Source organism: Balaenoptera borealis (assembly GCF_965194805.1).
Source record: "Balaenoptera borealis genome assembly, chromosome: 20".
Taxonomy (NCBI): domain Eukaryota; kingdom Metazoa; phylum Chordata; class Mammalia; order Artiodactyla; family Balaenopteridae; genus Balaenoptera; species Balaenoptera borealis.
In genome coordinates, this window is record NC_138879.1 from 55,337,018 (window position 1) to 55,353,826 (window position 16,809).

The window sequence follows — 16,809 nt, forward strand, 5'->3', positions numbered from 1 at the left end:
CCTTAATAAAATGGAGTCATTCTTCAAGGTGCGTCTCCCACGTCTTTGGGAAGCCGTACGTGGATACCCCAGGCCTGGGAGACTGTTTCCCCCTCTGAACACAAGAGCATTCTCTCTGTTTTCCAGTTAAATTCCAATTTGGTTCCCAAGTCCATAATGTTTATTTGTGGTCTGCAAAATCACCCTCATGCTTGCCCTATACAGTGAAAGAGCAAAAGGTAGGCGAGGGCCCTTTCCTGGTGCTCGACCCCATAGTGTGCCCAGCAGGTCTTGGACAGGTCTCAGTCCTGCTCTGTAGGGCGATGGGACAATGGGAGACCAATGAAGCTGCTGACCCTTTTGCCCTTGAATCTCAGCCTGTACCAAGTGTTGCTCGCTGGTGTTCCCCTAAAGCTGTTGCCAATAGTTCTACCACCAAGACCCCAAAGTGGGAAATCTCTCAAACCTAGAAACAGATGTAGATGATGGGCAGGCAAAACAAATGACAATTATTCATTCAATTTTTAACAATTAGATTGATTCGGGGGAGTCAATGTACACTTGTACATTGTACACAATGTACAATGTACATTGAATTGATAACATGTACACTTCAGACAGATCTGGCAAGTGTACATGTTATCAATTCGATTCAATTCAGTATAACCGAGTCATCTTTGAGCAAGGGATTTAGAGTCAGAGATACTTGCATTTCAATCCCACTGTTGCCAGCCCCAAGCTGTGGAATTGAAAAGCAGTCCCTTAATCTGTATGTTTGTCACTTTACTCATTCATAGACTAGAGGTGGTAACATCCATCTCAGCCAAGTCTGATACAACCCAAACAAAAGTATAAGCATCTAAGCACAGCACTTAGCACAGTGACTGAAAAATGGTACATTCTCGGTCAATAATAGTAACTAGTGATAATAATAAAGTTAACAGGAACAAAGGCAATCTTAAGAGGGGAAATGGTGGATGTACAATGCTGGCTTCTGAGGGACAGCCTCGAGTCCATCCGATCTCTTCAACCAGATCTCTTCCCCTCCTGAAGATGATCCTTGCCTCTGAGAGCTGTGATTACAAGCACATGCAGCCCAGCAGAATATGGCTGTTCCCATCAATAGCATAGAGACAAGAATAAGTATTGTAGTAAAAAAAAAGATCAGGGGTGGAAAGACAAAACTCTATCTATAAAATGATTTGGTTTAGGTCTCAAACTCTCATCCCTCCTTGATGGTAGAAAATGTCATCTTACTGATTTAAGGCAATTCATTCACTGCTGTTTAAAATTTAATCTCACTTACATAAATGCTCAGTTAATTTTAAGGTTATCCCTCCTCCCTCCTCATCTTTCTGGACATGAGGGTGATTTCGCGGGAGGGGACGGAGGGGATGGAGAATGGGGCCTGTGCCCTCCTGGCGTGAGCAGATGCCCACGGTAGGAGTGGCTGAGGTGTAGCTGGCAATCCCTAGCCGAGGACATCTGCCCCTGAACCCCCAAAACTCACCGCTGCAGCGGCCAGGTTGTCATCACTCCTCCCCAAGCCTCGTTCTGCTGTGCAGACTTTTCTGCATCTAGGATACTTTTACGCTTCTGCCTTCTCTCCTATAACTCAGTCGCTCTTACTCCTTTTCGGGCCGGGTTTAGCTGTTCTCCAAGCTCCTCTTTGTCATCTCTTGTGTATGAATAAAATTTGCCCTCTCTCTCCAGGCTTCACCTCTTGATCTTTAAACCAAGCTTTCTAGAATTCAAAACTTCTTTTTTTTTTCTTTTCAAGCACCTGGTTCTTGAAATAAAGATGTATGATACTCAAGGTTATTCTATCTGCTATAGATTAATTAGAAGTTCCAAAGCCCTGAATTTGACTCTTTTGTTCACTTTGTACATCGGTACCCTACGAACAGTATATATGGAAGACTTTTTCTTCAGTAATGAAGGGAAAGGTAGAGGGTAAGAGAAATCAAACTAAATCACACACATAAATATCAAAATATTACTCCCTGCAGATAAAATCACTTCTGCTCATACCTTCTGCCTATAGCCCAGAGCTAGCCCAGAAACTAGCCCCTTGGGCATCCCCATGTACTTTGTGGATGTTTTGCTCAAAAAGCCAGGGACCAGATGAAAGTCACAGAGTGTCTAAAGTGGAATCTGGATGTGCATGAGAGGAGGAGAGGTTATCTGCCAGGTAGGGAGGTTATCTGCCAGGCTTGTTTCTGAGCTAAGATGATGGGCTAGGAATGCCTGTGATGGGAAAACAAAAGCCTTTGTTACCCAGGTAGGGCAAGAAGATATGGATAAAGGATTAGGAAATCTTCCAGAAGTTAGAGGCCACTCTGCTGCACTTGGCTAATAGTAGACCTGCTCCCTTCTACATCTGGCAAGAGGTTGGGGGATAGAGTCTGCCAGACTCAAAACAGATGATCAAGTGAGTGGTGGCCTTGGACTCGGAAGGTGTTTATTTGAACTTCTCTTCCCAACTTTCCTTGTTGATCGTAAGAAACTCTGCTGCAGATATAGTGCCCCATGTTATTCGGGCAGAATCAAAATCAATAGGAAATTATTTTTTAAGCTTTATTATAAAGAATAATAAAAATTGCTCATGCAATTATGGAGGCTAAGTCCAAAATCTGCAGAGCCGATGTCCCAGTTCAACTCTGAAGGCCATCAGGCTGCTGTAGGACCAGGAAGAGCAGATGACCCAGTTCATCGTATCAAGCAGGAGAATTCTCTCTCACTCGGGGAAGGGTCAGCTTTTTGTTCTATTTAGACATTCAACTGATTGGACGAGGCCCACCAACATTAGGGAGGGCAATCTGCTTTATTCATTCTACTTATTTAAATGTTATTTTCATCCAAAAACACCCTCACAGAAACACCCAGAATAAATTTGACCAAATGTCTGGTCACCCTGCGACCCAGTCAAGTTGACAAATAAAATTAACCATTGCAGGTCCTTTCTCCCCAGTTATGTTGCCATGCCCAAAACCGGCAGCTTCCTGCAATTCTCAGTGACCCCTGATTTACAGGCTCAAACCCTTTCTCTAAGTCAGGGGAATCGCTGTGTGCAGAGCCTTTGTGCCATTTGAGCCTCTGTCAACTTTGCCCACCCTAGGTAGCACCCCACTCTCCACAACCCCAAACTTCTCTCCATCCCTCTTCCATCACAAAGTCTTCAGGAAACCAGTACACAAAAGTGTCGAGGTCAAGTGGAAAAGTTCTTGGGAAGTAGAATCTCTGGGGCTCTGTGGTAGAGCCACAATTTGAAGACAGAGGTCCTGCCTTCAAGTCCAGTGTCCTTTCTGTTTTGTCCGCCTATAGCTCCCAAGATTGAAATCTAGCCCATTGCCTCAGCCCCCAGAGTAACAAAGACAAAAGCCATCAGCTGGACCCTCTACTGGAGGCCCTGCAGCAGTCGCGCTCACGGCCTTATAACAAGGAATTGGCAGTTATGATGGGAGCAATTACCAGAGCTTGGTAACATCAGCTCAGATAAAATTAGATTTGACCTGAGAGATTGTTCCAAACACCAACTCAACTGCCTTTGATGTTCTGAATCCCATCAAATTGCACATAGTTCTCTCTTCCTGGCTTTAAAGTCAGTCTCTTCATCAGAGAAATGAAAAAGATCTGTTTTTTTTGTGAAAATCTTTAAAGCTCTTTCCCTGGAGGTGTTGTAACAGGCTGGTAGATGTGGCATCTGCCAGTTGTATCAAATACCCCAGCACTGGAGGCGGGGATATTAGCTGGCTTATCCCAGAGACAGAGAATGTTGAAAAGGACAGTAGTTGCCCCTTAGAGATGGAGAGACAGAGAAGTAACGTGACCTGCCCAAGGTCAAAAATACCAGAGCCAAGACCTCAGCCTAGATCTCCAGTCCTCTGGTTTCCTCCTCTTTTATGCTTTCCTAATGACTTCTTATACCTGGGGCAAGGTTTGACAGAGTGATTTCAAAATTGGGGGGAGAGAGCAATTACTAATTGGCACAGTCAGAATTTGAACTCTAAAACTTTGATTTCAGAATCTGTTGCCTTTTCTTACTACAATAACAAAAGGAAGCATGCAAGGAAGAAAGGCAGGTTAGGAGGAGGGCAGGGAGGCAGTGAGGCAGGAGGGAAAAGGGAAAGAAATTCCCTGAGAACAGGGACACGTCTGTCATGTTTACTGCTTTTGCCCCAGCAGCATCTCCGTGTTGGACAGTTGATAGGTGCTCGGTAAATATTTGGGGAAGAAGGTGAGAGGAAGGAAGGAAGAAAAGGAAATAAATAGGCTATTACCTGAAGTCACTCTTGCTCTGAGGTCTTGGGTTTTATGATTACTTCTTTGGGCTAAGATTGTTTTCCTTTAACTTCTATTTTGAGTTTTTGGTTTATTGGGTTTTGTTTTCATTTTGGGTTTTTGTCTTGTCTTGTGTTGTCCACATTAAAGAGATGAGGGTGTCAGAAGTCTACCTTCCGGATAAATGGAGCATGGTGGTTTTCACTGAGTAATTTTTGTTGAGTAATTTCCCAAGCTCACACAATAAGAGCGAGGGTTAGAACTGAGGAAAACAGGTATGGCCTTTATCAAAGTACACGGAGTCCCATTACAAGCCGCCTCCCTTCTGCGTCCTCTCATTCTTCCTGTTGTTTTCAGGGTCTCTTTTTGCTCCAGGTGAGATCTACCTGAGCTATAATAGATTGTTCCTTTTGGGTCCAGATTTTCAATTAGCAAATCCGACTAAAGGACCCAAGCTGATATCATTCATCCTCTCAGTCATCCAAAGAATATTTATTTGTGCCACGCACTTTGATAGGTGATTCTGAAGTGAATGGGACTCAATCCCTGACCTCAGGCACTCAAAATGAATATAGGAGACAAGCACGTACACAGAGAATAGGATGATCAAAGTGCCAGGGAGGAACTGATTTTTCTGGTGGGTATGGGACTTTACAGAAAACACGACATTAGAACAGAGTTTGAAAGATGAATAGGATTTCAGTACGTTCTTTTTCGAAAATGTGGTGCCAGGTGAGGAGAAATCACTCCAGGCAGAGGTTAAAGCCTAATTAATTAGAATAAAATCCAAAGTTCTCAACGTGGCCTATGAATGATCACGATCTGGTGCCTGCCTCCTTGCCGGATCACATCTTTTATCACTTCTACCCTTTCTCAGTATATGCCAGACACACAGGCCTTCCTTTAGTAACGAGAATCCTTTAAGCTTGTTTGTTTCCATCACAGGACATTCGTACTTGCTGTTCCCACTGATCAAATTGTTCCACGCCGTCTTCATGTGGCTGCCTCCTGGGGAACATTTAATCTCAACTCCTATGCTTCGTAGCAGAGGGATCCTATTAGAATCCCCATTTCACAAATCAGGACCCATTCTGTAATGGTTAAGTAACTGACCCAGGTCACCCAGCTAACAAGCGAAGTTGCCGGGAATTGAACCTCAGCAGTCATAGCCTAGAGACCCAGCTTGTATCCACGGCTCCACAGTGCCCCTCTCACCATCCAAACTGATCTTAGTCATACACTGACATGTTTCATTCTCCTCGCTCTAGAATATATGGTCCATGAGAGCAGGGGCCCCGTCTGTCTTGGTCACCACCATATCTTCAGCATCTGGCATATAGGATACACTCAGAAAATATATTTTGAATGACTAAATGATCAAGAGCTTGGGGAAGAGAGAGAGTGCATAAAGGAAGAAGCTTAGAGGTACACTACTCCTAGATGAGGAAATAGCAAGGAAGCTTATTTAACTGTGACCTCTGAGAACTAAGTCCCTATTTTTATCCTTTCACTCAAAGTAATGACAGACTTGTTGGAAATATAGGACACATAGGAGCAGGTATAGTGGCTAGATGGTAAGGAATTGGGGGAAACTGAAGGCTTTAAGGGGTGGGGAATCCTTGCAGCATACCCCAAACCGCAACACATAAATGACTGCCTCCTTCTAACCAAGGAAGACAGTGGCTATCGCTTCATGGAGGTCCTTTCCATAGAGTGGTGATCACTGTACAGCAGGAAAATAACTTTCTAAAAGGTCCCCGTGGTGTCAATAACCTAGGAGTCCTCTCCAGCTGACCAAGAGTAGATGGCCATAGCAGCTGGTGTTAACAAGCCTGAAATTATTCAGGCTATATTTCTGCAGTCTGCTGCCTGCCAGAAGCTCACGCCCAGCCGCAGGTCACTCATCTCTTCCCAGGGAAGTGCCAGGATGCTCACCGGCCTAGGTCACCTCCTCTGTAGGCTTCCCAAGATGGCGGTGGGTCCAGCACAGTGACTGCTTCTCCTGTCCAGAGCCACTTGGCCATGGCCCAGACTTGCTGTGGCTCTAAAGAGAGGAGGCTGGACTTGCACTTTTAGATTTTGATTCACAAGGTAGTCTTCCAACTGCTCTCCACACCTTCCTTTGTCCTAGCCTCTGCAAGGAAGTCCCGCCACCCAGTGGTTCATAGTTCTAGCTTTCCGGCCAGATAACCTTCACGGCTTCAGCTGAATAAATGATGATGGTTTAGGTTTCGAAAGTTATAGTGTGGCTCAACTCTCCAGAATTATAACCACCATATATTGATTATTTTTTCTGTGCTACAGACTTTTCTAAGCCCTTTACAGACACCATCTCATTGAATTTCAGAACAACTCTTTGTGATAGAAACTTTATTATCCCCATTGCACAAATGACAAAAACTGAGGGATAGAGAAGTTAATGAATTATTCAATGTCTTACAGGTAAAAAGTGTCAAACTTCAAAGTCAGAGTTCTTAATCACTTAACTATGTGCTGTGTTTCATTTTCTCCACATATGCCCTAATCTGGGAGTTGAAGGCACATATCACTACCAATCGCTACCTGCTGTGTTTGGGGAGGACTTCTAAAGTTTGGTTTCTTCATTTAAAAAAGTAATTATGTTTCTTAACATGGAAACCTCAGTACCAGAAACCAAAGATACAGAGACATCTGTTGCTTCTAGCCTGGCCAGAGTTGATTTAGGAACTAATTATCAGAACATAATCAGTAATGATCATGTGGCCCATTGATTCGATAGGCAGAGCACCATGAAATATCAAACATATGCTATTAAGCCCAACAAAAATATATTCTATCGAGGATCATCTAAATCCACAATTCCTTGGATTGGACGATTCAAGGGATATGAAGAAGTCTAAGAAGATGTGATGAGTGTTTTATTCCTGGGAAGAGTAGGGATGAATCTTAGATTGGTCCAAATTCAGCCCCACTTTAACTAAGAATATAGGGTTTGGGTTCTAAACCACCATCATTCCTTTATTTGTCTAAACCACCATCATCTTCATCTTAAAGAGCTTCCAAGAGTCCTGGGTCATTCTAAGAGGACTGTCCACATAGCAAAGTGCAGGAAGACTGTACAGAGTGTCAAAATGCAGCTGGACGTCACTCCTAGTCAGCAGACAATGTTCTGGCAGCTGTCTGTGAAAATTACTCACAGGATGGCAAAGAGATGGAAATTGTCACAGCTCCGTGGCACACGGGTGTTTGCTTCTCACAGGAATGGGAACAGAAGATCTTCAGGTGGTGACTCAGCTCTCACACGCCACTCTGGTACCGGGGACAGATGGGGCTCCCTCAGGCATAGGATGGACAGTCTCTTCTGAATGGCTCAGCTCCTATCTGTTTGGTCCAGACCCATGGTATCTTTTTCTAGTCTGGGACTGGGAAACCTGTTTTGCGTATTCTTCTAAGTCTATTGATCTTTTTTTTTTTTAAATCAGCATATAGCTGATTCACTTTGCTATACAGCAGAAACTAACACAACACTGTAAAACAGTTATGCTCTAATAAAGATGTTTAAAAAAAAAAAAGTAGTACATTCTCACAATGGAATACTATACAGTGATGAGAATTAGCAAATTACCACTATGTGCACAATAGAGATGCATCTCACAAGCTTAATGTTGAGTGAAAGCCAAACCTATATATATATATATATATATTTTTTTTTTTTTTTTTTATATGGAAGTCAAAAACAGGCAAAACTCATTAATGGTGTTAGCAGTCAGGAAAGTGAGACTTCTGGGGTGCTGGTGATATTCTGTTTGCTGATTTGAGTGCTGGTTACATTGCTGTGTGAAGTTTGTGAAATTAATTGATCTCTATCGTTGTGTGCTTTTCTGAATATTTTTTATGCTTTAATTGCAAGTTCACACAGACACCTCCCTACGTAGACACGTGGGCACCTACACAAGCTTCATTCTCCCTGCCTCTCAAAAAATTAGATGGCTCTGTGTGGCAGCCCTGAACAATCGCTCTAACTTCCTCACTGAAATGCCTATGAAGATAGCAAAAAAGCCGTCCAAGTTTGGCAGTCAACCCTATTGACACCACTGGAGAAAACTTCCCTGTGCCTCAGGGCTTCTCGTAAGGGATTGAGAGTAGTCTTGGCTGACCACCTGTGTGATGCCATGGCTGGGTCTGTCTACTTGAAAATAGTAGAAATGCCTTTCTTCCGTCTTCAATATCTTTACTCTGGGTTAGAAACTCAAGTTCTGCATCTAAGGGGACACTGAGTTCTCGTCCTTGCCCCAGTGTGTGTGTGTGTGTGTGTGTGTGTGTGTGTGTGTGTGTGTGTGTGCGCGTGCGTGTGCGTAGGGGGTTAGGGTCTGTCCCTTCCCCCCACCACTAATCCTGTTACAGTATAAAAGGGGCTTGAAAGTGTTTCCTACTCAATCTAGTTCCTGAATTAGGAATTCGAGTCTTTACGTTCAGGTGGATTCTGAACCCTGTGGGGAAAATTTGGCTCTACAGAGCTTTCTTTAGAAAGTACTCTCATTCTTGGAGATGTATTTTTCCAGAAAGGATGTTTTCTCTTTTGCCATATTTTCCACCCCACAATTCTTGACAAGTTTGTGGATCATTTACAATGGTATCTGGTATTGTTTTGTCATGCCATTTGTTCGTTAAATTATTTACTCATTTAGCACATCACACCAGAACTACTATATCAAAAATCTCTACTTTTCACTACCAAAAACCAAATTATCCATAAAACAATATGCTGATATTTTCATTGTCCAGGAGCTTGAGTGGAAATTTTATGTTTATTTAAAACTTAATATTGAGGTTAACATCTATAGAGTGTTTCTACATGTAAATAAGACAACAGGAAACAGTACAAAAGAAAGTGGGAAAAGAGTAAGAATAGCAATTACAGAATAAGTGAAAATGACCATAAACATAAGATACACTGCCTCACCAGTCATGAAATCAATGCAAATTAAAATAACACTAAGATTCTTCAGTGATCCTATTTTCAAATATTAAAAATATTTTAAAATATTCACTATTGTGCAAACAGGCAATCTCATACATTGTTGGTGAGAGTGGGGCTGGAACTCTCCCTTTGAAGGCAGTATATTTTCAGATTAAAAATGTACATTTTATCAACATTTAAAAATTGTGAGCCTTTTGACCTTATGGTTTCTACACAGGTACTTAAGCAAGTGTGAAAAGACACAGGTAAAACCTTGCAGGTTTGTTGGTAACAGAAATATGGGAAGAAACCTAAATATGAATCAGTTGGAACCTTTGTAAAATAAATAATAGTGTTGCCATATCATGGTGCTAAATACAAAAAGAAGATGGGAGAAGTGAATATACTATAATCCAATTTTATAAAAAATTAGTAAAGAAACATAGACACATGTCTATGCTTAGGAAAAATTCCAGGAGAATAGACAGAAAACTATTATCAGTGGTCATTTTGGGGAGGGTGTATAGCAAGGGACTTCACTTTCTACTTTATATATTTTTGTTGTTTGAATTATTACAATATGATTATAAACCTGTTATGATCAAGAAAGGCAATAAAGATTTTTAATACTATAGGATATTCACCCAATGCTAGCAATGTTATGTCTAAGTGACGGACATTCAGATTGTTTTAAAATTTTCTTCATTGTATTTTTGTACTTTCCGAAATTGTCTACAGTGAGTATCTACTTTTCATATCAGAAAACAGGGGGCATTTCAAATAATAAGTCTATACAATTTAAACTATAGCATATGATCAAAGTCATGTTGAACATATGGACAGCATAAAGCTTCAAAGGACATACATTTGAAAGTTATAGTAATTAAATGGGTGGTAGGATTATAGCAGATTTTTTCCTTCCTCCTGCTCGTTTGCAAAATCAACAGCTGTGTGACGTGAAGATCAATAGTTGGAATGACAGTAGGTTTATCCTTATTGTAATGGTTGTGCTCGTTAGTATCTGAGTTCTCTCTCCCCTGGTTTCCTACATGCTTGTTATTTCCACACAGCGATGCTAATTATGGTGATGAAACACTGGAATGAATGGCTAGAAGCGGATGCAGTGGCGCTATGGAGACACAAGCGAACAGGACAGAAAGGGGTCTTTAGACTCCACTCCATGCTGCCTCCTACCTTAACACAAGTAGATTTCTGAACCACTCCACACATGGAGCTGTCAGTGCTTTTCCTAAAGATAGCCAAGGAGACACACGATCAAGACACTGACATTCCAACAAATAATTACAAATCATTCAATCCTACAACTGGCCGAGTAACCCACGATGTCGTGGTTTTCTTCTCTTTTACAAACAAAGCTGATCAATGGTTGTGGGTCCATACTTTCTAGAACAAAATCCAAAATTTCTAAGTTGCTTTTGGAAGGAAATACCCAAAGAGAGGAGGAGTAGTTGATCAAGGGCCCCAACCCTGAGGCCCCTCATTTTCAAGTATCTTTCATTCTAATTCCCCTAGCCACCGCCCCTCCCATGCTGGTCCCCAAGAAAACACTGATTCTTTTTTAGTGGTCTGAGCAGAGACATAAGTCTTTATTTTTATCTGTTTCACATAATAGAATTTTCAAAAACTCTTTCAAAATACTCATGTAGCCAAATAGGCTATGAAATGGACAAAGGCCAGAAGGATACACCAAAATGTTAACAGTGGTTACATCTAAGAAGTTGGACTGTATGTTATTATTTTGACTAATTCTTTTTTCTGGGTATTTAAAACAAGCCATACACATTTTCACTGTGCAGTGAACCTTTCACTATGTGTACACAGGTCTTTCTTCATCTCAAGAAGAGTTTCTTCTACTGTATCATTGGTTATTGCTTCTAGTTAAATTGTACTATTTTCTACTTCAAGAATAATAATTATCTGTATGCTGATTTTACACCCTCCTTTCTCATTATTATCTGGCTAATTGGAATTTTCCCCCAATTTCCTCTCCATTCTTGAGGAACTTCTCCATTGATCTCTATGTCACTTATATGATTTTCTGCAGGGTCAGTTTACTTTTTTCTTTGACTGCTGTTAAAATATTACCTTCATTGCCATATTTGTCCATCTCCTTTTTCATCTTATCCTGCTCTCTTTTCATTTAGTCCATTCTCTCCTTAAGGATATCTTAATTACGTGTCAGAGAAATCATGACTTCTTATACTCTATTGAAAATGCCTAATCATTTCTTAATAATTTGTCCTTGATTCTGAAATACATCATTTTCAGGTATAGGTTCTTATTTGTCTTTGGTTTGACATTCTCTTCTTCAGCAGTGTTTTTCACAAATAGGGACTTAAATGTCCCTTGATGTGGCATCCTGTCTCCCTGGGGGGTGGCTAAGCCCCCTGCTCAGACTGATGGCTACAGCATGAGTTAACACGTGCAGCCACTAATCCAACCCTCGTTTGGATGAAATGAGGCAGTGGCGAGCAGAATCTGGTGGTTTGATGTTGAAAGAGAGAACAAGGAGGACTCTGACCCTGGGAGATGAGAGGGGTCCAGACAGTGAGATAGTGCATTTTAAGCAAACTTTATCTTCTTTCCAGACTAGCCGCTGGGCCAGCCTTGGCCATTTCCCTTCCTTTAGGGTCTCAGTGTCTCCCATAAAGGGGTGACAAGGAAGAGTTTTGTGAGCTGTGAATAAGGGTGATGAGCAAAAAGAGGCTTCTGTGATCAAATATATTATGAAAACAGGATTAAATAAAGATTAAGAGGTTTATTTACTGTGTCAGTACTCAGACACTCAAATAGGCTGGGTGCATCGCAAATTTCCAGGAAGTGGCTCTGGTAGGCTGCATTTCCCAGACATCACTGACAGTGGTAACCATTTGATGGAGTCTCTTATTGGACAAACATTTCCTGGAAGACACTTTTAGAGACAATGTTCTAACTTTTGTACGATTCCCATTCCCACTCACTGGGGCCTTTCTCTGTCTGTACAGATAAGGTAAGGGGGTCAGAAGGGCAAGCTAGTTACAACACATCAACTCCACCAGGCTCCCTAGAAAAACCTGGAAGAGTCTGAGCGGTGGGTGAGGCAGGACCAACTGTGCACGGCAAACATGACGTGGGGTGTGAGTACTTCCTGTCCCCCATGGCAATGGATGAGGACTGAGGGAAGGAACACATGCAATCACAAAAAGTCAATGGTAAGAACTCAGTCATAAGCAAGGTCCTGAGTTCTTCTTCCTTTTCACAGGAATCTGGCAGTGCAGCCTAGAAGCAAAATGTATTACTGTTATGTCTGAGAAAGTGTGTAGCATCCATTCTCTTGATCTAACAGGGTCACAGTTTCATATAAAATTCAGAGTATTAGACTAGAAAAGAATAAGGAGCTCTTGGACTCCAACACCCTTGACTTACAAAGGGATAAACTGTGGGCCTGGGAGGTGAAGAAGCTTGTCATAGGGCACCCAAAACAGCATCTCGGAGTCTGTACCCTGATCTCCAGTGCTTTTTCCACTAAACTATGATGCCTTGTATATAACTTGAAAAAATATGAGTGTAAAATTTAAGACCAAATAGTTAAATGAGGGTACTTTTTAAAGCATTTTATTCCTCATTCTAAAACAATTGCAAAATGTAAAGTTTTCTCATATTCCCATTTTGACAGATGAAAAATAAATTATTATTGCTTCATTCATTTACTCATTTGTCTGTCCAATCATGCAAGAAGTGTTCACTGAGCACCTACTATATACCAGGCACTGTACCAGGGGCTTGGAGTATAATGGTGAAAATATTTGACATCATCCCAACTTACATTTTGATGAGGGAGACAGACATTATCCAAAAAAAAAAAAAAATCACATAAATAAGTATTATTGGGTTGATTCTGATAAATTGTGCAAGTATTAGACCCATGGAGACACAGAAAGCTGAAGAGTAATAATGACTACAATAAACAAAATTAACACAACCCTAAAGACAAAGAATCAAGAGACCTAAAAATAGGAACATTTTTATGACCAAGGAATCCCATTTGCTGGAGAGGCAGAGGCAGAAATGTAAATACCAACATTGTAATCCTCCTGTCTTTGAAAAGGGCTTTGGGGTAGACCCAACCCATATTGATGGTTCCAGACTAATTTCCTTTTTGGTAAACCCAAGTGAACCTCTCACCATCTTTAGCAGCACAGCTTTGCTGGGGAAGCAACAAATAGGCATTTATAATAGTGATACGGCGTTGAATGCCGCCCCTGAGCTGGTGGGCACAGCTACAGGGATCTCAGGAAGTGTTGCCTGACAGTCCATCTAAGGCTTGCGGTAAATACGCCTTAGTGGGCTGTGTGTGTGGAGGAGAATCAGAGCAAGAGGGCAGAAGCAGTTGCCCCGCAGGGCTGGGGTGGAGGTCCTGTCCCACCCAGGGAAGGTCTTTCTTTCTCCTCCACCTCTAAGTACTTGCAGATCTGCTGGAGGGCACTTTCAAGATTTCGCCAGGTTGTGGAACAAGGAATCGACGGGGGCTTTGGAGGGAGACCATACCGCCTTCCTCTCACTGGCTCCTCTGCTTTACCCTCGGTAACACTGCTCAAGCCCTGCATCGTTGCAGAACACCAGTGCCCTTCCTTTTTAAAAGCCCTCACTTGAAAATTTAATGAGATTACAAGTTTCAAGCCTGGCACATAGTAGGGGTTCAACAAACATAGTCCCTCCTTCCATGCTTCCCCCGCTTTCTACTTTGTCACTAAATGCGGGACCCTAATTTATCTAGGTCTCAGTTTCATCATCTGTGAAATAACAGGGCGTGAGATGATTGCTGGGCTTCCTTTTAATTCAAGCATTTTAGGAGCTTCTCATTGTACACCATACAGAGAAGGGAACGGCAGAGGCTGGGACTTCTGTGACCCTGGTCTGTAGGGGTGAATTCCCAGGATGCTCTCCAGCATCAACCATGACCTAGGCAAAGACAGGAAAAATAAATGACTAGGAAAGGGCCAACCTTGCAGTGTGCTTGCCTGCAAACAATTCACACGCAGTTGGAGGCCCTCGGCTGGAAACCAGCGTTTCATCAGCAGCTTCATTTGCAGCAGAAAAGTTGCTATTTGCAATAAAGTCAGTGGCTGATGGTCGGGATTCAGTGGCTCCTGGCCTGAGCCATCACCGAGCAACCAATTTTCACTTTGCAAGGCAGAATGACCCCTCCAGGGCTCCGTGCCAGAGGGGAAGGGAGGTGTGGGTCTCTGTTGGGACACGTTTGGGCACGGAGCCCATAGGGACCTCGGATGGCTGTTTCTGGCCTGCAGTTCTTGCCCCTTACAAGCCCTTCTCACTACAGACACATAGCTTTTCTTGTTCTGGGAGCTCTCAGGGGCTTACGCATCTTTCTTAGAGTGAGAAAGAGGAGGGAGGAAGGCAGGCAATGAGAAAAAAGGAAAACAGGAAGATGCAGCTGTTTGAAGCAGCAAATGGAATATTGGATGGCCCCAGGACTGGTGGTGGGTATTCTGCTCGGATCTGTCCCAAGCCAGCCGCCTGGCCACAGCTGTCGCCTCCTGTCTCTGGATGCAGTTTGCTCAGGTGTAAAGGCTCGAGGTTTGACGAGGTGGTCTTGGTTCGACTTCCCGTTGTCCCTGATGTTCTGTGACTCGGTTATTCTAAACAGGGAAAGGCGGAGCAAAGGAGCAAATAGAAGAAGAGAAGCAGAAGGTGGAAAGCAGGTGGGTGAGGCTTCTTCAAAAAGAAGAGAGGAAAGCGAGGAAGGCTGCCACAATCAAGAGGAAAACAACACAGATTTGCCGAAAGTGTTCCTCGCAGAGCTGTAAGTAATCTCTACAGTAATCACGATGACAGTCATTAGCATAAACAGCCGAAGTCCTAATTAACTTCCTAAAGGGCAGCATCCTGCGGGTGACTCAGGGGTGCTCTCCCCACCGACGCCCCCCCCCCAAAAAAAAACCCATGAGGATCCCTCCTTCCTGAGTCCATAGTTCTGGGAGCCAAAGGGGAGGACGAGGGAAATATTTGGGCTGTGAGTCTGGCCAGCTGGTGTTGAGTCACCCAGGACAGCCCAAGAACACCCGGCCAAGGTTGTTCTGCAGAGACAGGGTCCCAACACCCACGTGCTCTGAGCCTGCACCAGCAGCGACAGGGTCCCAGTCACCCTGTACCGTCGGGGGCTTCCCAGCTACTTCCTAAAGACAGGGGGCCTATAGGCCAAAGGCTTCTTACCCACAGAAGGACCGCTTGTGACTTTCCTGGCTACCTGGATCTGTTCTCATTCTCCCCGGCTTTGCTTTACTTCTGCTAACAGCTATCATCAGCTCAGCTCTGCCTCTCCTGGCCCCTAGCGTGTGGCAGGTCCCTGATCCTGTATCCCCTTCCCTCCACTTGCCTCAGAACTGACCCTGGCTCCTTTCCTTCCCTAGCTCTGATCTTACAGAGCTCTTTGGATCTACCTCTGAGTCTCCTGACAACCTGTGTCAGGAATTGCTTGTACACAGCCCCGCGCTCTTACCAAACTGCAAGGAATCCACTCTAAATCTTAAGGGCTTCACTGCTGTATCCAGGTTATGTTTACAAGATTAAGAGTGGTGGGAGGTGGGCAGCGAGTAATCAATTCAAAGACACTTTCTGGAAAGAAATCGGATTCAAACCTTTTCAGGGAATTAACAGCACTTAAAAAAATTTTATGTGAGGCAAGCCATTGTAATTTCTCACAAAAGGCCTGCAAGTGATTTGGGATCGGTTTGTAACCCGTTACAGAAAAACCCAAATTCAGAACAAGATAATCCTAAGAACTGTAATTAATGAGGTCATATTGGTTTGTGGTATCTTGACTCTGTCCAAAGGATAGGGGGTGCATATGAATCAGAGAACAATGAACAAGAAAAACCAGTATCAACCCAAAAACTAAGGTGAGAATTGGGGTCGCTATTCTAAAAAAATGGCAACTGGAGGGGTTTTAAAAGCACTCACAGCGATTATAGAAAGCACAAGTACACCCCAAGAAAGTCTGTGATATTGGAAAGGGATTTCCTGTAAATTCCTAATTTAGGGCTAGGAGGATTTCATTAGGCAGGAATTGAGCACAGTTGCATTAGTAAGAGCATAATGTTTGGTTTCGGTTTTTACATTCTGCAATATTTCACCAAAGCTATTTTAAAATTTACATGTCAATATAGTCATTTTTTATCTCAATATATCTATTGTTATATTAAAATCTTGTTTTTATGGATTTAGGAGCCCCGGCATTTCAGCTTCTTGTATCTCTATATTTTCTATTCTTGGGGGGAGCACAACAGTGAACTGGCTTGTGCATTTAAAGCCAGCTGTCGAGAGGCTTTCGACAGGCCCTAGGTAGTGTTGTTAGGCAGTGGGGCTGTGGATCTTAGCATCAGAAACACCTGAAATGCTTGTTAAAAATATGCATTCCCAGGACCCCCAAAAGGTTTTCCAGTCTTGGACTGAGACGCACAAATCAGAATCTCTTGGAGGAAGACCCAAGAATCAGGCTTTGAATTGGAATCTGTGGCAAACTCTATTTTCCCGAAATAGCTGTGACACAATATCTCTCATCCCGTATCCTCCTCTGTAATATAATGTTG

General features: G+C 42.8%; 1 protein-coding gene across 22 annotated transcripts in view; it reads left to right on the plus strand.

The window, feature by feature from the left end:
• Window positions 1-16,809, plus strand: part of ADPRM (ADP-ribose/CDP-alcohol diphosphatase, manganese dependent) — a 385,000-nt gene that overhangs the window by 340,194 nt on the left and 27,997 nt on the right. For all 22 annotated transcript variants that reach the window (XR_014238652.1, XR_014238653.1, XM_082373310.1 and 19 more), the window contains one exon: window positions 14,868-15,023. The gene's annotated coding sequence lies outside the window, so the exon portion shown is untranslated. The remainder of the gene's footprint in view (window positions 1-14,867; window positions 15,024-16,809) is intronic.